Genomic DNA, 24,567 nt, shown 5'->3' with positions numbered 1-24,567 from the left:
AAGTGTATTGTTTTGCAGAAAGCGAAGCACTTGGTAAAATCGCCCCATGATTTAAGACTAACGCTAAATGAAATAAAATATATTGTGTGTTTATAATGCTTTGTTAGAATCTACCATCTTGACAGAAACTGTTTCTGTCTCACGGAGTCTCTTCAGTCTGATTGGTCCCAAAGATGTTTTATCTGCAATATTTTAAAACTTTTGTATGACTGTTATTTGTATAAAATGTCCCAGGGGAAGAACAGGTTCACATGCCTTGCAGACACCCTACAGCACACACTCTCTACAGAGCTCGCTGCAGAGCCACACTCTCTTGCTCTGATTGCATTAACAAGCATATTTTCTATTTTTGCATCAAGTAGCCTCAGAGGTTAGACAGACCCTCAGATGCTTGCTCTTTTTCGCTATTTTGTATTTTATTTCTTGATACTCTCAGACTCAGATAATTCTCTGTTGCTGAGTCTCTATTGCTGCTTTACAAGAAAACTCTCTGTGGCTTACTCATTTCAATGCACCTTTTCTTACTTAAAAAGAATTAAATTAGGGTCTAGATTTACGGGACACACTTTATGAAATGTTCTGTATTTTATAAAGACTTAATAAGGACTAAAAGATCTGTGTCGTAATGATTAATAAAAGTCTGAACTTTAATCACAACTCTCATTATTGACTGTAAAATGATAGAAAGGATTGACTTAGTTTATTAATGATTGAAAATTGCAGCCTTTCACCTCTAAAACCCATCTCCAAGGTCCACACCTATATGGCCCAAGTGTTGTGAGGATTTACAATAGTAGATGAAATTTAGAAATCCTTTGCTCTCTCGCAAAAAGCAATGAGGCTACTAACTTTCATCAGCAAAAGAACAACTTTTAGGGTTTTGCTTCTAAGACACATATAAGACCATATGTCTTGTTTAATAAATATACAGCTCCTTGCCATAGGGCTTGCTAGGCCTTCCTTAGAAGGGACATACATACATTATTAAGGGACATGGGGTCGTTGTCATTAATGGCAATGGCAAAGTCGAATTGTAGTGTGACACAGCCTTTCCAGTATGCAGTGGCAGGCTGAAGCCATATTTTCACTTTGTCACACAGGGTGGCACAACCAGTGCTGCAGCCCAGAGTGGACACTCTGCTTTACATGGCCTAGGTACCTGGGAACCATATACTAGGGACTTATAAGTAAGTTAGTACTTGCCAATTGGGAACATACAATTCCACATAACTTTTGTATAGGGAATGAACACTGTCACTGAGGTCTGGACAGAGGGCCTCAGTGCACATTCAGACAAAAAACAACAGCAGCTAATAGTTCAAATGGGGGCAAAAAGTGGGTGGAAACCTGCAAAAAGCCTGTTTCCTTACACGCTACTTTTGTCCCAAATCTCCATGGAAGTGAATTAGGAGATGGCATGGAGAGCTGTAGGCGCTCCTGTTTGCTCATTTGTGCCACTGGCACTCCCCTTGCTACCTCTGGTCTCATGTGGAAAACAAATCAGCAGCCGAAAAAAGCAAACAAGGGTCTAAAAGCCATGTTTACTTTCTGTAGTTTGCTTCTGTCCGTCCTCTGGTCATTTAACACCACAAGGAAAGCTGATATGAGGTTAATACCTGTGAAGAAAAACAATTGGATTAGACCAGCCAACTTGGATAACAGTAGAAGCCTTGAAAACTAAATTCTAAATTTATGGCTGTTTGTCTTATGTTACATAGAAGAATCATACTACTGGGTTCCATAAGACTGCAAAGGCAGTGAGGCATAGGAACATCTCTTTTTATGAACACTGTCACTGCGGTCTGGACAGCAGGCCTCAGTGCAATCTCAGAAAAACCAGCAGCTAATATTCCAAATGGGGGCAAAAAGTGGGTTCCAGAAGTCTGCAAAGGCAATAAGACCAACGAGCATCCATTTATGGCACAAATTTGCTATATAGCTGTATAAACCTACCCCACTCCAATATTTTTCATTATCTATAGTACATTCATCAAACCCTGAATCTATAGAAATCCAGTTCTACAGCAGCTTGGCTGCAAAAGACCACCTGACTCCAACCACTGGCTCAAACTAGCTTTCATAATTTTGTTTAAGTGTGAAGGTAAACTTTAATTAGGCTGCCTGTTTTAAGTGTGTGCCTGCCTTGCTTGGCCAAATGTTTTCACCTGATGCTGTTGCACCCAGGTGTCCAAGGTTCCTGTCAGTATCTTGTAAATTGTCTGAAAACTTCTAGAGCCCTTCAGCTTAAATCCGTGGGACGTTTCTTTGTATTTTGAACTCTGTATACCTTTTTATTCATTTGTATTTTTCCACTATATTGTTTTCATTTGTGTTTTTTCCACCCTATTAGGTGTGGAACTCCGTGTTCTTTAAATACAGTGTTGTTTCACTAAGGACTGCATTACTGCTCACGACAAACTATCAAAGGTGAACTAACTTCATCCAAACTAAAATTGTTTTTCCTTTAACTGTCCATCTTACTCCTTCTCAACCCTGCTGTTTGGACATATATTCCTCCTTACGATCTATTCTTTTCCATTAAAAAGCTGCTGGATTGGTGCAGATAATGCCCCCCCCCCCCATCCAAGTGAACATGTAACTGGAAGGATCTAGTCAATAAATCGTGCATTCGTGTAACAGAATTCTTCAAAAACAAAGTACATTAATCGGACTCGAATATAAAACTGTAGATTAAGTGCAAATGCCTGTGCTCGAGTAAAGTGATGAAACCTTGCTCCTTTTACATTTTAAACACTGAACCTTCGAAAGTGATTCATAGTTTATGGCAATTAATCGAATTCATTTAAAATGTTCATTAAGATGTAAGAATTGCAAGTTTAATACTTTTTTTGATGCACTATAGTAATCTTAGCGACGTTTCATTACCAATCTTAAAGCTAACCTTATGGCTCCACAAAGCACTCTACCATGAAGTCACCAAAACCCTTGGCGATTTTCATCGCCTCATAATTCGCAGTTGAGATGCTTTATTTAATCCTTAAATAGTGCTAGTACATCTCAGTAATTGGTTGAACAAGAATCCCTTGTAAATGTAATTTATAAAGATGGCCCTGGCATTTTACAAGATTGCAATGCGGTCTCGAAAAATTATAACTCAGACCTTTAAATTGCGGAAGTTATAATGTCAGCTTTACGGGACTAAAATCTTGTCTTTTTGCATGTTGTAAAGGTTACCAGAATAACTAGAATGTCCCCAAATTCTTTAGGGGACTTCCTACCTCTTTTTAAAGATGCAGTTTGTAAAATGTAGCTTTTTCATTGGGCATCAAGGATGTCTATTAAAGTGGTCCTCAGCACTGTTTCATAAGCCTAAAACTAATAACAACAACAACAATATTAATAAGAATAGCAATAATAATTTGTTTTTCAGGTAGCTACCGTTTCTAAGCACTACAAAAACGGTGGCTGTACCATGAACATGTTGTGCACATGCACACTGATGAGGCATGGAGAGGGTCACACTTTTATGTGAAATAGTGCTGCTTACGGAGCACATGCTAATGTGGTGACACTGCAAATTAATGTGTGACAGTTCAGAAACTCGGAGCAAATCTTTCCTTTCCATGTTCCTGTGCTCTGATATCTGCAGCTCAAGTTTTTACTCATAGTGCCTGATTCACAAACCACATTTTGTAGTACGTAGAGTGGAACTACAGTAGTACTACCTGCTTATTACAAAATGCAATTCAGAAGCTTCTTGGTGGAAATATCCACCTCGCCTATATTTTCTATGGACAGATCCTCACACATTTAAGTTTATAATTTACTAGTAATTAAGGGCGGGACCAGGTGAGTGAAGATGGGGAATGTCGTACTAGCAAATGTGGGAATGACATGGGAAGGGTTTAGAGAGGAATAAGAAGGAGAATAGGGAGGGACTGACATCTACCAACAAAACTTGTTTTTACTCACAAAATGCATTTCTAAAGTTACTATAGTGAAAAACAACTCAAAACAGTAATAAATGTTCTACATATAGGACCAGGAGTAAGTCTAGCACCAGATATGGCCAACCATTGGTATTGCAACACCCTCCTATGAAGAATAAAGGTTGTATGGGTTTAAAATTGAATCCCGCACAAAATAATGTTAAAATAAATTATTTTATGTAAACATTTAAAATATGTATATATAAATTTGTTTTAATGTTAAAAGGAGATATATATATTCAAATAAATATTTCATTAAACACTTTAAGAACCTTTTTTTATTTAAAAATAAATTAAAAAAATAATAGTTTAAATAATGTAAACTTTTCCTATACATACCTTTTGTATTTTTTAATGCATAAGGAATAAATATAAACATTTATTATGTTTAAATTAAGTATTCTGTTCAAAGCTAAGTTAGCATTTTTGTAATTCTGTTTTACATTCAAAACAAATATATACATGTGAGTTACATTTATATATGTCATGAAAATAGTTTTACTATTTTTTCATTACAATTTTTTAATTATTCCTACTTTACAGTAGGGAGGTTTCTGCCCCAGAGAGGAAGAACTCCACCCACATGTGCAAAGTTACTAGTGGTTATTTAGGCTACACTTTGTAGTAAATTTACCTTTGGAAATGGTAAACAACTACAAGTAGTAAATGTACTACTTAGTATAAGAGTAAATCTTCACATGTAAATTTACCTTTGTGAATATGTCCCTTTGTCTGCAGGTGTAGTAAGTGTTGATAATTTATGCTTGGGTGTTATTATAACCAACCACGCTCATTCAGATACAAAGCTGAGGCTGCCCTGCCAGTGTTCAAAGGCATCCCTACAAATCACCCCTTGTCAGAGACAATTGTTTAATGTATTAAGGCCTTGATTATATGCCATACTCAAATTGTGGGCACTCTAATTTTCATGTGGGTGCACAGAAGACAGCATTCCAACAATGAACCACAAACAATTTGGGTATAACGTCCCTTATCACCCATGATGTCTTTACTAGACAATGAAGTTACAATGTTGCTGCATCCAGGACCTTGACACTTGATAGTAGGACTTCCTTTTCTGAAAAACAATTGCTTCCTTGGATTGTATTAAAAGACTTTGGGAGTATATTTCTGGAAGTGGTATTGTTAAAGGAGAACATACTTTGATCTGTTTTTAATATTATTAGGTCAACTTACGAGACAAAGGTTTGTTGCACTTCACATTGAGGCTTCATGTGACAAACCAGGAAAGAATATTACATACTGAAAACAAATACTATAATCATGTCACAGATCAGGTACTAACATTCTTGTATGTTTACACTGAGTGCCAGTGAAGGAATAGCAGACTTTAAGTGTTTGTTAATTTTCTTGCAGTGCTATCTGAATCAAGTAGAAAGTATAACTTACTTTCTACAATGAATATATTGTGAAGAAGCTTGAGGTAATTATATATTCAAAGAGAAAGGTGTTGATTGAACATATATTTAAGCATCATTATTTGTATGTTTTGTTTGAGGAGTTACAAGTAGCATTTTATAGTAGAGAGAGTTGGTTATACATGGACATTAACAAGATATATACATTCTAATTTCGTTAAGTACAGTACTTTCATGTTAAGCTTTTAAAGATATCTCTTTACCTTTACATATCCACTGCATCCTAAAGACATCACTGACTGTCAGAAGTGACCAATCAGAGTGATAAACTGCAGTCTCTCTGTTTTCTCTATTATTTTATTCCCCTTTCAAATAAACAGGCCCTCATATTCCTGCGCATGTGGTCATCAGTGTAGAAGGTGAGACAAATAATAGTCATTGCTCCTGTTGGATTCTGAGTACCAGGTGACCACATCCTGACATCATAACGCAGTCTGCAATATCAACAACTTTTCAAAAAAGTTCTTCATTTATTTAAATGTGGCACTCCCATTTCAACCTGCCAGGTGTGTTGCTGCCTTTGCTGGTGTTCAGTGCTATTGTTTCACCTCATTGGAACAGAAAGGAGGAGGGCTGACAGGTGCAATAAGCGAGCAGCATTTTCTCCAACACACCCCGTGACAGGCTTATGCCACGTAGAAAGGAAGAAGGCAAGTCCTGCTGAATGCACCCATTCTATCCAACTCCAGAGAGTCAACAGCCTGGGAGACATCAAGAGACATAAAATAGAAAACTGTAATTACCAATCTCCCCAGGGCAGTAACAATGGAACCCATCACAGTCCAACTGTCTCAATGCCACCAACTACTAGTCAGGAGACTATAAACGCAAAGTCTGAGACACCCCCTGATTTAGCCTGCAGCCATAGAAGCAAACCAAATCAAGTGAGAACCAAACCACCATTGGTACAGCCTCACAAGGGGCCATTTAGGAGCAAAAAGGAGTGCAAGGGGAAGGACAACAAGCTGCTTTTTCCCACCCAGCTCTATCACACAACCCATCAAGGCAAACAGTCGACAGCAGCGGTCGACCCCAGGGGCACTCAGGTGTTGTCTGACGAGCTGGAAGGAGAGACCTAGACTGCATCATGGCACCACAAGAGAGCTGGCTCCAGAGAGCATGCAGAAAAGATCCTGTTTTCCCAACAAGGACTGCAGAGAAGTAGGTAAGTTGAGCAATGAAAGGGAAGAGAACACTCAAACCGTGGCCTCTGTGTGATGGAGTGGATTCATCACAGGAAAGTGCAAGGAACACAAGGTTACGCCCAATAAGTGCCACCCACTTAACAGACCGAAAAACACCAGAGGAACCACACAGGTTGCCCAAACCAGCTAGGTGAACACAACCACAGGAAAAAGGCCAGAGGAAAGCAAGGCTGGACCAGAAGGTGGATAGAAGCACACAACGATGCAACTGTGGTCCAGACACCAGGAACACATTGTCCTGCACTATTAAGGCACATCATGCCACACATCACCAACCATGCATGATGGCAGCAACATCTCAAGACATATGTCTTGCACCACCCAGAGAAAGTGTGTCAGAACCACAGCTTCCTGCTGCCCTTGGAAGAAGGACCCAGAAGAGGGAACACCATGGAGTAGGAATTTCAAGAAAGTCCCTACGGAGAGAATGTGCAAGATGTTGCTTTATGCTATATCAACCTAGAGAAGAAGAGGGTCAGGCAGCAGGAAGACCCTTGAGGCAGAGGGCCAGCCACACACACAGCACGTGACACATGGCCAGATGCCACACCACACTCAAGAAGAAGTGGAGAACCAGATCAGTGACTGCCCAAATCATTGCCAAGCTAGATCCAAACACCTAAGGCCAGTGGTTGGACTACAGAGACAGTCAACCACTGAGTGGCCCCATGTCACTGAACCTAGAGGAGAGGAATCTAGAAATGAGCATCTTCAATCAAAACAATGAAAAAGAAGGTGCAGGCTGAAGCACCAGGAAAGAAGAAGAGAAAGAAGTGTAACCTACAGGCCCACACTGGAAACCTGATGACCAACCAAGCCCAGGAGGGAAGATCATGAGAGGCCAGGCCTGAAAGGCAGGCTCAAGAAGGCTCAAGCTGCTGACAGGGCACATCTAGACACACAAGCAGCAAGCCAATGAGATGAAACAAGGACGACCTTTCAGCCTGGCAACAGCACAGTGGGAGAACCAAGAGTAAGCTGCTGGTAGGCATGCACAAACAGAGTCTCTGCCCCAACCTTCTCAGTGTATCTGTCCAGACACGGTCACCGACAACTCAGCAACCTAAATCATCCAGGTAAAAGGATACAGATGCCTCCACAAAGAATGTAAACACCTGCCCACCATCACTCCAAGCTGTTCGATAACTGAAGAAGGATTACATTCATCCTTCAAGGCAAGTCGTTTCCCCAGATCGTACAGGTTCCCCACATGACTGGCAATCCCAGCATGCCAGCCCCTTCTAAATGTCATCCCTACCATCCATGGAGCATAAAACATCCTGAGTGGAGTCCAACATCTGTATCAGAACTACAGACAAGAAGCGCCAGTGACGCTCTGAAGAGTCAGTCAACCAGAGACTTCCTGCTCATCATGCCTGCACCCTGGTCTCGGTGGCGAGAACGAGTCTTGCCCAAGACCCATCTACCCCTCTGATTGCATGAGCAACGAGTCATTAGTTTCTCAGCTGTCTTGCAGCAGCCCAGGAGCAGCATCTACGCAGCCCCAGACCAGAAACGTAGACCACACCCAGTCCTGTAGTAACCCATCCAAGGGGCCTCCATAAGCACGAGAGATGGACTTTGCACTGCCCCCCATAGGATACCAGGAGGTAGCAAGGCCTTGCTGCGGGGACCTCAATAGGCTGCAGACATCTTCAACAGGCCAATCAACATCACCAAATCATGCTTCAGTACGGATGCTGCACGATGAACTCTGACAATTCTCCTGACGCCCCCTGTTTATGACCTTTTAGCACTAACTACAAATCCTGTGGGGCATCCTCAGAGTGGGCCAACTCCACACAAGGAACATGATATAAACCAGCATGCAACCGAAAGGTTTCTGAAGTCTCTCAGAGTTTGTGTCCTGAACGACTCAGGTTAAATTATGAATGTGAGCAGAGATGTCCTGTTGCAGCTTGCTTCATCAGCCCACATGTCAACTGCTGTCCTGCTTTTTGACACTAGAGACTGCTGGACCATGTGGTATCCAGTTTACTGTTGTTTTGTTTCCACAGGTTGGACTTGTTTTTCTTTTGCCTTATGGTAGGAATGCAGTCTCTGCAGGACACATGCTCTGGGTCTTGCATGCACCTATTACACTAGTGTCTGTGCCATCCTTACATGTACCATGTAGGCCTAGGGCCAATACCACCACATAAGGGGAAGACCTGGGAGGTGTTTTTTTATAGGTGTCACAATGGCAGCACCAGCACCTCCCGGGTAATAAGTCAGCCCACGTTTAAGTCACCCATAGTATTTGGTGAAGAGGCTTGCTCCAGGGCAGTGGCAACAGGTCTGTTGTCTGTATTTGAATATATCTTGTGTTGTGTGTGTTTTCAGGTATAGCTCTACTTGTGTTTGGAGTATTCATATTTTCTTTGGGTATGTTGATCCCCTACAGTTTGAAAGCACTCATCCTTAGGTGAACCAATTGTCAGACCTATCTTCTCATACAATTGCGAGACTGCCAACTAGTTTTAATATACAATGTTTGCACTGCTGCTACTCGGTCTGATCCCTTTTTATGGGTACTTGTTTAGAATGGCTATTAACTATGCCTGTTATATGAGCTGTTACCAGAATGGATTTTAAATAAATTGCTGGCAACAAACACGAAACACTTGCTGCTGTAATATTTATATGGGCAATAAACAATTTATTATAGGAGCACCTTAATCTGTCTAGTTAACTTCTTAGGTATCCAACACAGTATATTGTCATGACAATGAGAACCCTAAATAACCATGTGTCCAATCGTATGTTTCCTGCTCGGTGAACCCAGGAATGCCAGTGTATAAAGAATGTACCAAGCACCGTACTGTCCATGTACCAAGCATCACAATTACCTGAGTCCTCGTGTTTATTTTTATTGAACAGTGGTCGGGGTTTCTCTTAGAAATTCGAGCACATATTCTTATTCTAAACTCTGTCATTGGACTAATTTTAAAAATCCGATAAGAGAGCATCTGACCTTTTCTAATTCGTTATGAACTGAATTAACCATCAGCAAGGGAGACTCGCTTTTCAAAATTGCTCTAATATTTTATTAATGTTGCAGTGCCTGTCCAAACTGTGGATGTCCCTGAACACTATACCATACTTTTTAATTAAAAAAGGCAGATTGAGCAACATTTTTCTTAACTATTCTCGAAGAAAACCCCGTAAGGACTTGTCATACATAAAATTGACTCCAGTCAAGTACCTGATTCTTGACATAAAAATATCGGTGTCATTCTTGCTTAAATGTAGCGCTCAAGAATTTGTGATATTTTGGGTGACAGAAATCTCAGTGAGCTACTAGTCTGCTCCATGTGCTTTTCACTCTCTACTATGTCTTTAATGGCTTCTCTCTTGGGATTGACTCTTTGACTGAATTGTTTGACAGGTGTGGCTAAAAAGACTACAAAGGAAAAGCCGCCTAGGATGCCTCTTCAATCAATAATGTTACCATGGTGGCAGGGGCACCGCAACATTGTTTTTGCCTAGGGGTAGATTGGGCACCTCAAATTTCAGTTAGAAACACACTGCCAAGTCTCGCACCAACTATCTTAGATCAATAACTATGTGCCAGATCAACAAAGAACCTCCGCACTCCTGGCGGAATCCGCAGAGAACTGCAGTGCGGAGATTCCGCCATGACTGTGGAGTCTCCACCACGACTGTGGAGGTTCTTTGTGAATTGGCCCCTATTTTTCAAATATTTTTAGAAGGAGCGGCTTGCCTATACTTCTATTATACTATACACAATGTGCTGAAAATTATGGATCTACATTTTTACTCATTTGAAGATATAAGTTTACCTTTCACGTTTAAAAGATTCAACTTTTATGCAGAAATCGTTTGACGATCATGTAAAAAGTCTTTTAAAAAGTGTCTCTGAAATGGACAAATTATACATTTAAAAATGTTGCCAGCTAGGGACCTGGTAAAAATATCATGATAGTAAAAAGAGGTTAAATGGGGAAAGTGTAACAAGAACTTTACGGAGTCACTGAGATCATGGCACATCGCCCACCAGTCTGTACCAGTCTGTACTCCCTTGGCAGAGGACTACCTGTGGCTGCATGGCTAGTATACCTTTAATGCATCTGTTGGTGCAAAAGAAAAATTGAAGACATAGCTGAATGCCAAGCAAGCGCCATGTTTGTTGGGCTGGCTCACCATTGAGTTTTTTTAAGAAACCAGCTCAAAAAAGTGGACTTAAAAGCTTGAACTGAGCTGACAACTTTGGAACTGAGAAATCAGGTCTGTCTTGACTTCATGTCCTCAACTTCTGGGTAAATTACTTACGCGGTCATTATGAAGACGGCGGTAAACACTGCCGACCGCCGTGGTGGCTGTGAACAGAAGACTGCCGTTGGCGGGGAATAGTAATTATAATGAACCAAAATCCCGAACCCGCCAAAAATCACCAGTCCACCAGGCACCGCCGGGACCCTATCGGCGGAAATGCTGGATCTTCTTTTCCACCACCGCCGAGCACACCCACATCCCGCCCTCCAAATAATGATGCACAAATCACCTTGGTGGACAGTGAAGGCCGGATGACCATTGGTGGTGCCGACCGCCACGGATGGCAAGTGGACTTAACAGCAAGAAGTGCACACATTGGATAAGCGTGCACTGGAACCCCAGAAAAGAACAAGGCCCCCTTCAAGAAGTAACTCAGCCACAATCTGCACAGCAACCATGCCTTTCAATCAGCCACCACACAGTGCCCATCAATACTACCAAAAAGGCTGCCACCATGTTGGCTTTGAGGACACCCACCCCCTATGACTTGCCATCACTGTAAATAGCACTATTCACTCCCTGCAACCAATAAAACACATAACACACCTGTAACACTGTCCCCTGTGTTAAAATGTGAACAAAGTGAAGTATGATTGCAACTTTATTGTCAAATCGTTGCATGAAAGGTGTCCTGTGTGCCTAAATGTTGGCCCTCAGTAAATACAGAAAATATCAATCTGTACCATGCAGAACTGGACCATGTTTCACATATCATTATCACCCCCCCCATATGACAGAGTCACAAACCCAATGTCAGCCCAAAGTCCCACACAGTTACTGGAAGTAGAGTTGTATTAGTTGGGTCCTGGAATTGACATCTTCCCCTTCCGCATCATCACTATCACTCTCCTCCCCTCTCTGAGATAGTTGGTCAGGACATACAGCACCCTCCACCTCCAAGAGGGGGATAGAATGTCTCACTGCCACGTTGTGCAGCATGCAGCAGGCCACCATTATTCTACACACCTTTTCAGGCCCATAGGCCAGGGAACCCCCAGGGATATGTAGACAACAAAATCTAGCCTTCAGGAGACCTACTGTGCGCTCTATCACCCTCCTAGTACATCCATGGGCCTCATTGTAATTCCTCTCTGCATCTGTCCTAGGATTCCTCACTGGTGTCAGGAGGCAACGCAAGTTTGGATAGCCAGAATCACCTAGAAAAAGGTGCAATACAAAGTAGTCATCGTTAAGCCCCCTAGTCAGACAACCTGGCTGTCAGTTAGTGACAGACACACTTACCTATGATCCACCCTCTGTCCTCTTGGAGTTGTTCCTCAACACAAAGGAATCATGGACTGAACCTGGGAACGTGGCATTCACATGTGAGATGTACTGGTCTGCAGTGCATACCAATTGGATGTTCATGGAGTGAAAGTTCTTTCTGTTTCTGTACACCTGTTCACTGACTCTTGGGGGGATGATCGGTATGTGGGTGCCATCAATGGCACCTATCACATGGGGTATGTTGGCAAAGACATAGCATTTAGACTTGATGGCAGGGAGGTCAGTACTTTGGGGAAACCTTACATTGGACTGCAGGTGTCGTACAAATGCATTCAGAAATCTTGTTAGTACCAGGCTGAACATTGGCTGTGAAAATCCAGCACCCATGCCCACTGTCACTTGAAATGAGCCCGTGGTCAGGGAATGGAGTGCAGAGATCACTTGCACTTCAGTAGGGATGACATGCTGATTACGATTTGCCAGAGTTAGTTCAGGATCCAGTAAAGCACAAAGTTCCTGAATTGCTGCACGTGTGAGTCTGTAATTGATTATGATCTCCCGCTCCACCATGGTCCTCATATCCACAAGTGGTCTGTACACCAATGGTGCCCTTCCTCGCCACAAGAGTCGGTACCTAGGAGGGGTATCAAATAGGTGTGATGAACACAAATGTATAGGCACACATTGTCATCAATTGTGCACTGCATATTTCATTGTAGTGACTCAACATAAACTGCTTCTTGACAGATCTACATCTACACCTCAATGAGGGAACAGTGTTTTTTCATGTGTGGTATATTCCGGAATGGTCACATGCATAGGTGCTTCATGTGGCTAGTAGGGCCTGCCTTGTGCACATTTTTATTTATAGATGCGTAGTTACTGCCAAAATGTCTGCCCACTGTAATCCAGGCCTTTCGTTGTGGAAGTGACCTTATACCCTAGCGGTTGACGTCAAAGCGTAAGGTGCTGTTTACCGCCATTCGCACCGTCATTGGTTCACATGGATGCCAATGGGGAATCATGGCGTATCATGATCGCCGCCGGCGGTGACGGTGCACATCGCCGCATACGTACGCGAGTTCGTCATCTATTATTCACTTGACTCCCTGATCTTGTGCGGACAGGTACTCCACTGTGTGTACTGCTGTGGTCTGCCCCTGGTCATGGATGTGGCTCGTGTTGCAAGGGAAAGGGCCCCGGCCTTCATCCAGGAGGAACTGGAGAGATAAGTGAACTGGGTCCTACCCCTGTACGCAAAACTCTACTGACAGCCAGAGGTACAGGTGAGTCTGGGTTTGGGGGGCACTGTTTGGGTGTAATGGATGATGTTGAATGGACATATGTGTGCACCTCAGAGCCTGCATGGGCCGTGGTGCATGGCATGCTGCGTGCGTATGGCCTGTAAGTCTGAGAGTACTGTCCATCCCATAGTGGACGATTAGCCAGCTGTATCTATCTTGCAAGTGCCTGACCTCTGTGTTCAATATCTGGGTCACCCTTTTAAGTCAGCGTCCACCAGAAGAGGGCACTTTGGCATGCCATCGCCAAGGGGGTGCGAACCCTGGGGGTCTAAATCCGGCAGAGCACCCACTGCAGAAAGAGGTGGGAGGACCTGCGGCGCTGGGCGCGTAAGATCTGTGAAGCCCAGCTGGGGAAGTCCTCCCAACGTGGAAGGGGTACCCATTGGGCACTGACCCCCCTCATGCAACGTATCCTGACGGTGGTGTACCCAGACCTTTTTGGGGGCTTGAAGGCTTCCCCGCAGTCACATGGGGGTGTTACTCATGTCACAAACTTCAGTCTGGAAGAATGTTTGTGTGTGCATTAGGGTTCATGCTGCTTAGAGGCAGGGACTCTGACTGGTGTTCATGTACATGATGGTCCCCAAAGGGTGTAGGGGTGTCTTTGTCAGGTCTCCCACACGTCACCTCCTTAGGTAGTTCAGGGGATAGGTGTAGAGCAGTGTTCTGGTCAGTAGTCAGGGGCATGGCCATGGGCATAGTGAACGGTGCTGCCTGTTGGGTGTGTCTTCTGGGTGGGTGTATGTATGGCCACTATGTACCTCCATTCAGCTATTTACAAGTGTCTCTCCTATTTTGTCTCCCCATCCCTATTCTCTTGTGTTGGTTTTGTACAGCAGCAACATCTGGCGAGGGAGCTGAGGCACTGGCAAGTGGGGAAGCAGCGGCCCATGAATCATCGGAGGCAGAGACATCCGATGCCAAGGGGACCAGTGGGTGGAAGGGCGAGGGGAGTACCCCGGGGGAGGCAACTACCACTGGAGGTAGTGACTCCGATACCTCCTCCGATGGGGGCTCCCTGGCGGATCGTAGTGGCCACACCACTACAGTGACATCTTCCACCACCCTCCATTCCATCACTGTCCTCCCTTCTGCTCCCCACCGAGTTGTCCATGCCCGCTCACCCAGAAAGTTTGGCGTCTCCTTCGCCCCAGACACCTCCTCCCCTGCCCCAGTCAGCCCTGCTGCCCTCAAAGAGGAGGCTGTTGACCTCCTGAGAACCATCTCTGTAGGGCAGACAACCATTGTCAATGCCATCCAGGGGCTAGCATCAGAGATGCAGCAGCCAAATGCCTATCTGGATGGCATTCACAGTGCCGTTTCTGCCCTACAGAGATCTTTTCAGGCTCTGGCCTCGTCTTGGACGACAGCCAGTTTCCCTGGCCATTCCGTTTCCCCCTCCAACCTCCTCTAACCCTTCCAGCACCCCAATCCGTTCACCCATCCAAAGCACACATTCTGACACGCAATGAAGTACATCAACACACAAGAAGCACACTTCTAAACACAAGCACCACACCTCCCACCACAAGCATTCACACAGCCAACAGACACATGCACATACAACAACATCCACTTCCCCCAGTGTGCCCACCTCTTCCGCCTCCCTGTCTGTCCCCTCTACATCCACACTCATTAACTGCACCTTCAGTCACTGTTGCTGCTCCTCTTACTGCACTCACCACAATAGCAGACATCCATACGTGCACCCCATACACCACACCTGCACTCACCACAGCTACTGTAGTTGACACATGCAGCACACTCACCAGACTTGCAGACACCCAAACAACATACATACACACTAGCTGCCTGTCTTCTCCCACTGTGTCTACCCCCCTCCTCCAAAAACACACAATCGCACCAAGACACCCACCCCACACACATCCACCACACCAGTCACCTGCACCCACTACACGCACCCCTACACCACATACATCCACTGCCTCTGCCTGCACTCCCACGCCTTCATCCAGGACCACCCCAATTGCTCCGTATAAACTTTTCCTCACCTGTGCTGACCTCTTCCAACCCACTGGCCCACCCCTAAGCGCGCTCACCTCCTTGCCCTTTCCAGTCCTTCCGCTTCACAGCCCACCCATGTCTGCCCTTCACATTCCTGTGCCCCTTCCCCACAGGAAAAAAAGGTCCAGGCAGAGCCACGTCCATCTGGCTCCACCCGCTCGAAACACCCCCCCACCTTCAAAGGACAAACCCACACCCCCTCCACCTTCCAAAAGAAAGTCCAAGCCCCACCTGCGTCGCACATCCCCACCCCCCTGCCCCCGTTCCGTGACGTGCCTGGATGCCCCTTTGTTGCCCCATTAGGTGGAGTACCGTGCACTTTTGGGAGTCAGGTTGGGTCCGTTGTGGCCCATGGCACTTGTAGCGCGACGGATTGGCCATTAGCCCTGTTTGAAGTAGTTGGCTCTGTGAGGTTTAATAAAATATTTCTGTGTGGCCTGTGTTTTGCCAGCACACTGTTAAACTTTGGTCTTTTGTTTCATTGTTTATGGGTGTGGGGCATTTGTATGTACTATTGGTCAAGTTGGATTAGCCTTGTGTCGGGTAAGTACCTCTTGCTATGGGGTGTATGGGTTGTGCTGCTGTGAAGGGTTGTGGGGGCGTTGCAGGGTGGGTGGAGTGGGTGGGTATGCAACTGTGCCCTTTCTTCCCTTGTTTGTAGGTCATCGTCGTCTTCGTCGGCGGTCTCGATCATGGAGGTATATGGCAAGGAGCAGGGCTGACATGATCTGCAGCTCTCTATCCATGTCTGCTTCGGCGCGTTGTGTGGGCCTCTGGTGAGTGTTTCATTGGATTTTGTTCATTTCCGTCTGGCTTTGCGTGGCGGTGGTTCCCGCCCCGGAACTGGCGGCAGACTAGTGGTTCATTATTGGATGGGCGGGTTGGGCCTTTCCGTCGGTCTGTTGGCAGACTTTGCCATCATCGTCGGCAGTCCTCTACTGGCAATGGGTGGTTTTATGGATGCTTGTGATTCGTTTGGTTCATTATTTGGCGGTCCGGACCGCTCCTCTGTTGGCGGTTTTTACCGCCACCGCCGGCTGCGCGGTACGGACTGCCATGTTCATAATGAGTGCCTTAATGTCCCCGTTCTTAAAAATGTGCAACACTAACTCGTCCCAATTCCTTCCCATCCACATTTGTGCTCTATAAACTAGCAAAAAACAGTGTTGAAGTCATGTCCCATTCTTTTGTATAAGTTGTTATCATGACAAATATGGCACTAAATACTGTAATGGAACACAACGGATAGTCACTGCTTATAAATGAATAAATAAATACGTGCTGGATTGCAAAGTTTTTCTTAGGAGCTTGTTGCAGGTGCTGCCAAATAATGTGGTTGATGAAGACAAAGGGTGTTTATTCCTGATTCCATGTCAATCACTTTTTCCACCACTATTTGCTCCCTTATCTCACTCATGCAAGTTTTTTCAATATTGCTTCCTTCCTCTGTCTTTCTCCTTGATTCTCCCATTTCTACCTTCTTCTATCTCTTGCTCTTCATCAAAGTCTGTGGATGTGAAGGCATTAAAAGGAGGCACACCATTGTTTACAATGGGCCTCAATGGACTTTGCAGGATTAGCGTCAACATCTTTTACGCTAATCCTGCAAAGCTCTGAATTAGCGTCAAAATGTTGATGCTAGTTCCCCTAACTACTGCCTTTGTGCACCGTATCTTGGATACGGCGCACACATGGTGGCGTTAGTGGGGCGCTAAGGGGCACAAGGAAAATAGCATTGCACTGGGTGCCACATCACTTTTCTTAAATCAGGCCTTAAGTTCTTTCTGGCAATGATTCATAACCTGTGGTCCAGTGAAACCTAGGGGGGCACAAAGCCTCTTTGTGGGTCGCAAATGTTTTACAAAAAAATAATATTAAAAAAACATTTACTAAGGCCTATAGAGGAGAACTTTATTACTACTAAAGGGAAAAAGCAAATCGCAAAAAGGTATCTTACACTGGGCATGAACCTGGGCAAAAATTGTGATTCTGAATAAACTGAGGGAAAATATAGCTTTGTACAGTTGTGTTTGAGATCTTCAGCCCATTCGTACTGCTATAAAGAAAGAATAAGTAGATGAATTTCCAGGAGAAATTTAAGGATGGGCAGTCAGCATATCGCCAATCGTTATTTGTAATTACTGTCCACAATAAATACTGCCCCTTACTGAAGCAGGAAATGCTTGCTACTTGTCAAATATGCTCAGCAAGGTTACCTGCTGCTGTATAATTGCTAGTGGTCCGGCATTGTTACGACTTTTAACTGCATTCAGCAATCTACATCACACAAAATACTTCCCAAATAGTATCAGTTCAGATCCCAAAATTGGCAAATCCCTAAATCACCTTCAATAATAAGGTGAATTGGTTATGTATTCTTTTTTGATCGCTGTTTTTTGTTTTCTTACTGTGCCATAGTCATGACAACCAGCATCATTTATTCACACTCATTAATCAGTACACTGATGGTGGTGCATAATTACAATGGTGGGTCTGATTTCTGTGCAGTGGTGATCTCAATAGTTTCTTCCAGGAGTCAAATCAAGTTTGCACCTTTAGATACATTTTAAAAAAATCCATGTGTTCTTGTTTTATGTAGACAATTCTCTAGTTTTAAATAATGTGTTAGGGAACTTCTAAAATCAAATAATACATTTAATTTAAATTTGAAATCTCTTAAGGTGTATGAAAGAGTTGGTCACCCTCATTCCCTTTCCTAATGTTTTCGGCGATCCTGCCCGTTTTTCCGAAAATGTTAACTAGTTAAAAAAAAAAAAAAGTAGATATCTGGTATCACGGGAATTGTATTGCATTGATTCTGTTTTCAACATTTAACTTGCATATATTTACGTTTTGTTATAGCTCATTTCTACATTTAAAATATTTTAGGTAACTATTTTACAACATAATTATTTATTTTAATTTTTATAAGAAGGTGCAAAAGTTTTACCTTTAATATGAAGCAGTTCATCTCTCATCGTTCATGCATCTCATTGATAAGCTCAACAACGCTGTGTGGTCTACCGATCAAGAGAGCAAATAATATAATTGTCCCAGTGCTTCTCAGGTTTTGTGGATGTTCATTGGAAGTGAAAATGTTGCAATGTGTAGTTTTCTGGTTCCATGGTGCCTTGGTGTCTGTGCTACCCACAGTCCAACTCACAGAGAGGAATACCCACCGAAACCTGTTAAGTTACCTGCAGACCTTAAAACAATCAGTGACAACATGCAGTGTGAGAGAGTGATATGCTATTTATTGGTGTTCTTAAATGCTTTGCTCCAGTGCAGTGCTCATATATGTAGAGGGTTACAATACTGTGTACATTAATTCTTCAAATGTCTTGAAATTTATCCAAATTACATTAAACTACACAAAATATGGTTTGCTTGTATCGAGAGTTAAATTTGCACACACGACCATACCAAACATACAAAACTAAAATCACAAACACTTAATCAAAGTTATTTCGAAGGGCAACTTCATATAGTAAAAGAACACTTAAAACAATTTAAGGGTCATCTTATTAAAAATAATCCACAAAAGGATCAATGAGGATATTCAGCTTTACATTTACAGGGTAACCTTCTGGATCACCACACCTCGGTGAAATTGACCTTTGACAACAATGAGGTGGTAATTTCCTAAAACTAGCGCAATTTCGGGTGAGTTTATATGAGTGGAATGTTGCTTCTTGTAAAGGATGGATAAAATGAGGCCTGTGCAGGAGTCATAACCCTGTAAATGTCAGTTAAGTTTTTAGAACCACAACTTTAGACTTCATAGTCTCTGTTTTGAGGCAGTTGACCAGGGTCTTCCGGATTTCATTGATGCATTTGTGATGAAAGCTATAAAATGTAATATGATAATATGACATTGTACGCTGAGTTATTATTAGAGTTAAAATCAGATGTTTTTCTGTAATCTTGCTGCTGTGGAATTATTTAAAGTCAACAAAGGCCAAAGTTCTGTTACCGTCAGCAACCAGATTTTGGGAAAAAATCTCCATTTTAATGTTCCTTTTCATAGCTGGCAACATCTTGGCTCACATTTGCTAAGACGTTGGTCTGTTACAACGTGAAGCAAAGTCATTCAAAGTGGCACAAAACAACGTATTGGTATTTACGAATTTGTTCCTAAACAGTATGCTTTTACTACAATTTACTTTTTTTATCAACACATTTTATTGTTTTTAAGGAGTAAAAGAAAGAGAAGAACAAAAAGAAAAACCAAGACAACCTGCACAGGTAAGTTCAGGTGCAACCTGATCCAAATTACATTTACAGTTTTATGCTAGGAAGCACACCCTCACCTCTGTGACGCTTTGCATCTTACAAGCATGGACGTCATTTAGGGGACAGCTGCGACCCCTGGATTGACCTTTGTGAGCCCTGGCACTGTATTGGCGACCCCCGGCCTCAGAGGTGGCAACTTCAGTGCCTGTGGCAGCTCGTCCTTGTGGACCTTAGTTGGGGCTTCACTCTGTTATCTCTCAACGGTTGTTTTACACTAATAGTGAATAATGTTTCATTACTCACTGTTAGTCTCATAAAAATGGAGTGCAATTAACTTGAATATAGCTTTCCCTGGCAGCTGAGCTAAGTAAAAAAAAGTACTTTTAAATGTGCATGCTTGCGGGTGAGTGTGCATTTGTGAGAGAGAGAGAGTATGCGTGTAAGTATGAATGTGTGTATGTGTAAAAGTGCGTGTGTGAAATTGAAGGTCAAAGGGCGGGTGATGTCTATTTCACTACCCCTAGCATTTTGGTGAATTGACATTCATGCTTACAAGGCGGTCTTTAAGAGAGCCCACAGAGGGAAGACTCTATCAGCAGTCCAACTTTAAGAGATGTGGCTCAGTGCTGTGATGTCCCACTTCCACAACACCGTGCAACAAATAAGGTTGCTGTGCGTGCATTGGTAATGAGTAAACCTCACCTTTGGACTTATCAAATAAGGTGCATTTACCACAGTAATTGTCTGGACACTGGGCAATTATGTTTGCAGCAGCTGAACTGTTGTACAAAGTAGAGTGCAAGGTGGCTCCTCCATAAGGGCGAAGGAACGTCCCCCCCGCCAGCAGGTGCAGCTGCAAACCTTTTCCCAAAACACGATGATCAACTGTGTTTATGTTTGTGTTTTGGGAAAAGGGGCGGGGTCACAGGGGCAACGTGCACTGAGGGGGAGTGCACAGGGCTCTCTGGACTGGAGAGAGCATGCGCAGGCTCCCAGTCTGCCTGGGAGCGCCATGGCTGGGAGCTCCCAGCCAATACTGATGCTGCTTTGAGCAGCGTCAGGACTGGCTGCAGGTCAGGCTGGGAGCCTGTGCCTGCAGCATGAGGAGATGGAGCAGAGCGGATGGAGTGGCGTGTGGCGGACGAGGTAAGTGTTTTTTTATTTATTATTATTTTATATTTTATTTAATTATCTCCCTCCCCCCACGCACGCTTGCTGCCTCGCCCCTTCTATTAAATGTGAACCGCGACTGGTGTAAGAAAATTGTAAGGTGTGATAAGGAGCTTCATGGAGAAGATTTTCTGTTCAAATGTATAGTCTGTTGCAGTGGTCGAGGATGGACGGTGTATTACTTTATGTAGAGTTCATTTACACTTTTGAGTCAGTTCTCATTTGCCAAGCTGTACTACTACTAGAAAAAACAGCAAAGTACAGTCTCAACGGCCCGTCCGTATATTCTACTTAGTGTCTGAAGAGCTCCTGTGTACCTCATGTGAGGCCAGATTGTCCTCTCTTTGAAGTTCGTCTGACTATTCAGGCCACTGCCAAAGTTATCTCACCAGTATTAGACTGCTCATTTTTTACATTCCCGGACTGGTCCGCAAAAGGTGCCCATTGGCACAGAAGACCAGCCAGTTTCTGACTCATACACTATGCACTAAGGTATGGAGAATAACAAGTTTTTCATCACATGGTTCAACCTTAATAATTTCTACCAGTGTGGTTGTTGTCTGACAGTGTGCTAGTGTACCAAGTGGGTCCGACAAAGAAGTACACAAACACATTTGTTATACGAAAGGTGCTTTGTGACACCCCTTTAATGCCAAAATTGTAAATGCAAAAACACAGTAGCACAAAGAAGAGATTGTACTGGGTTTTGCAGTCGGTAAAAATTATTTTATAGGATACTATGTTAGTGATGGGTTTCACAGCCATTTACTGAGCTTTTGTAAATGACAAGGATACCTTCACGGTCTACTATTGCATTTGCATGCTCAGATATTACTATAGCTTCAATATTTGAGCCCATGCTAATCCATTATAAGCGGATACTCAAAGTATTGTTTTGATTTTAGGGTTCATGATCAGTCAGAAGCTAATGTGTGGTACCCAATAATGTCTCTGGTTCACAAGATGTGAGGAGGGTGTTGGACCTGGCCCTTTTTGCAGGGTCATCACCAAACGTTTTTCCTTCTTACTCCTATTTTTTCTGACCTGTTCTTGTTGTCTTTAGGACTCTGGGCACTTTACCACTGCTGACCAGTGCTAAAGTGCCAGTGTTTTCTGTCTAAATTGGATTGGTAATTGGTTTTTCCAAACGTGGCACATTTGAGGTACTATACTAAGTCCCTAGTAAAGAGCACTAGAGGTGCACAGTCCCTGTGAACCAAAATGCTGCTAGTAGACCTGCAGCACTGATTGTTTCATCCACATGAGAAGCCATGTAAACATGTCTTAGACATGCCACTGCAGTGTCTATGTGAGCAAGTTGGAACTGCCAATTCGACCTGGCAAGTGCACCGACTTGCCAGGCCCAAACCGTCCCTTTCACTACATGTAAGTCATCTCCAAGGTAGGCCTTAGGCAGCCCCATGGGCAGGGTGCAGTGTATTTAAAAAGTAGGACATGTACTGGTGTGTTTTACATGTCCTGATAGTTAAATACTGCTACATATGTTTTTCTCTATTGCAAATTTGTTTTTTGGTTTTCTCTGTCACTAGTCCTGATAGTGAAATACTGCTAAATATGATTTTGTCTACTGCAAGGCTACTTTTCCCATATGTTAACATGGATATTGCCTTGAAATATCTTTTAAGTGTAATTTCTCTTTGTGAGCACATAGATATATGGAGTTTGGGGTCTCTGAGCTCACAGGTTAAAAATACATATTTCGGTGAAGTTGGTTTTTAAATTGTAAGTTTGAAAATGCCACTTTTAGAAAGTGGGCATTTTCTTGCTTAACTATTCTGTGCTTCTGCCTGGCTGTGGAATACACGTCTGCGTCAGGACAACAGTTGGACTGTTTGTGAGTTCACTCTAGACAGTCACACAAAGGGAGCTGAGGTGTGCCCTACATATCCTGATGGGTCTTCCTGGGTTAGAGTGGTGGGTGGAGCTGACACTTGTGCTGGCACCCTGTGCAGCGCCACTTCCATTGCACCTCTTAGCGCCCCCCTACTGCCATCATGTGTGCACTGTATTTAACATACAGCGCAACATGGCACAGGGTTGGGGGCAATAGCATCATTTTGTTTACATTATTGATGTACTCCGCAGGAGCAGTGCCAAAATTTTGTCATTTGTAATTTTCTAATCTATGGCATGCCCCCTTTTAATGTCTGCTCTGAGCAGGTGCTAAAAGTGTTGACAAAAAAGACACAAGGAAATCCGTTAGATTTCCTTATGCCATTTTTTCAGCCCCCCTAGTGGGGGAACACCCTCTTTGCATGTATTATGCCTGGTGCAGGCATGATGTAGCATAAATGGTTTCAAAGTGGTGCAATGCATGCATTGCAACACTTTGTAAATATGGGGCTGCCTTTTTGGCCTTCTAATGCCACACTAGCGTAAAAACAATTACCCTAATGTGGCATTAGAATGGAGCAAGGGGCTCTTAAACATGCCCCTTAATCTTTTAAAATTCATACCTTTGTTTGTATATGTTGTTTTTTTGTCGTTTTGGTCTTGTTTTGCTTAGATAAATATTGGCTATTTTTCTAAACAGGTGTGCTGTCCATTTGCAGTGTATTCACTGTGTTACTGTGTGTGGGTACAAATACTTAACACATTGCCTCTGAGATAAGCCTGACTGCTCATGCCAACCTAGGAGGTGAGCAGGGTTTGTCTTAGAAGTGTGACTCCCTTACCCTAACTAGAGTGAGGGTCCCTACTTGGACAGGGTGTAAACTGACTGCCAACTAGAGACCCCATTCCTGACAGTGGGTCTAGTGCAGCAGTTAAAGTAACGCTTTCATTATTTCAACTGGTGACTGCCAATTTGTCATTTTGCATGGTGGCCTACTGCTTTGATACTCCATTTACTAAATCAAACGCACAGAGAAGCATCAGTTCAACAGGTTCTTGACATAGCACAGCAAAGTTAGGAAGAATACATTCTTGAAACCTAACCCAGCAAGACTAATCACTCTTTCCAGTTAATAGAAAAGACATACCAAACCAAAGGTTGTAGAGTTTGAAAGGTAGTGACATGAAAAAGACAACATTACCTTACCTTGTTTTTTATCAGTAGTTTAGATTACCACATATATTTGTGTCAGATACACAATGATGCCTATATAGGAATAATCTCCCTCAGTCAGAACTTCTCTGCCCACCATACACACAGATAAATAAGAGAAAAATGATCTCCTATCAACCACCTAACGCATCATAAGAGATGATGGTCATATACACAACCAGAAACTAGATTATGAAGGCCAGAAAAAATATGAAATAGCAATTGCTAAATTAATTTTTTGAGACTAATTCCAGGAAAACTGCTCCAAATTGTTTTAGCAGGACCTGTTGAAAACATGGAAGCTCCTGAGCACCCATGGTCGAGTGCCTTCTCCTTCTTCCTTTCTGCAGATGTCTATGCACACACAGATTCAGGTATTGCTGCAGGTGTCAGCATTATTGCCACCCTGCTACTCTGAATCTTTGAACTCTTGATCCATTTCTCTCCTCACCCGCATCACCATCTGTTGTCTGTCCACACGCCTATCATCCCAGGATGAAGGGGTCCAAGTAGATATAAGAGTCTAACCATGCCACTTGTGTGTGCAGGTGCAAAGAGGTTTTCTAGGGGGGTGTTTCTTGAAGACTTGAATTTTCTTGAAGACTTAGTGCTGGGTGTTAGCTCGACAGCTAGCTAACAATGAGACAACAA

Source organism: Pleurodeles waltl, chromosome 11, assembly GCF_031143425.1.
Source record: "Pleurodeles waltl isolate 20211129_DDA chromosome 11, aPleWal1.hap1.20221129, whole genome shotgun sequence".
NCBI classification, from domain to species: Eukaryota; Metazoa; Chordata; class Amphibia; order Caudata; family Salamandridae; genus Pleurodeles; species Pleurodeles waltl.
Note: the sequence above shows the minus strand (reverse complement) of the source record.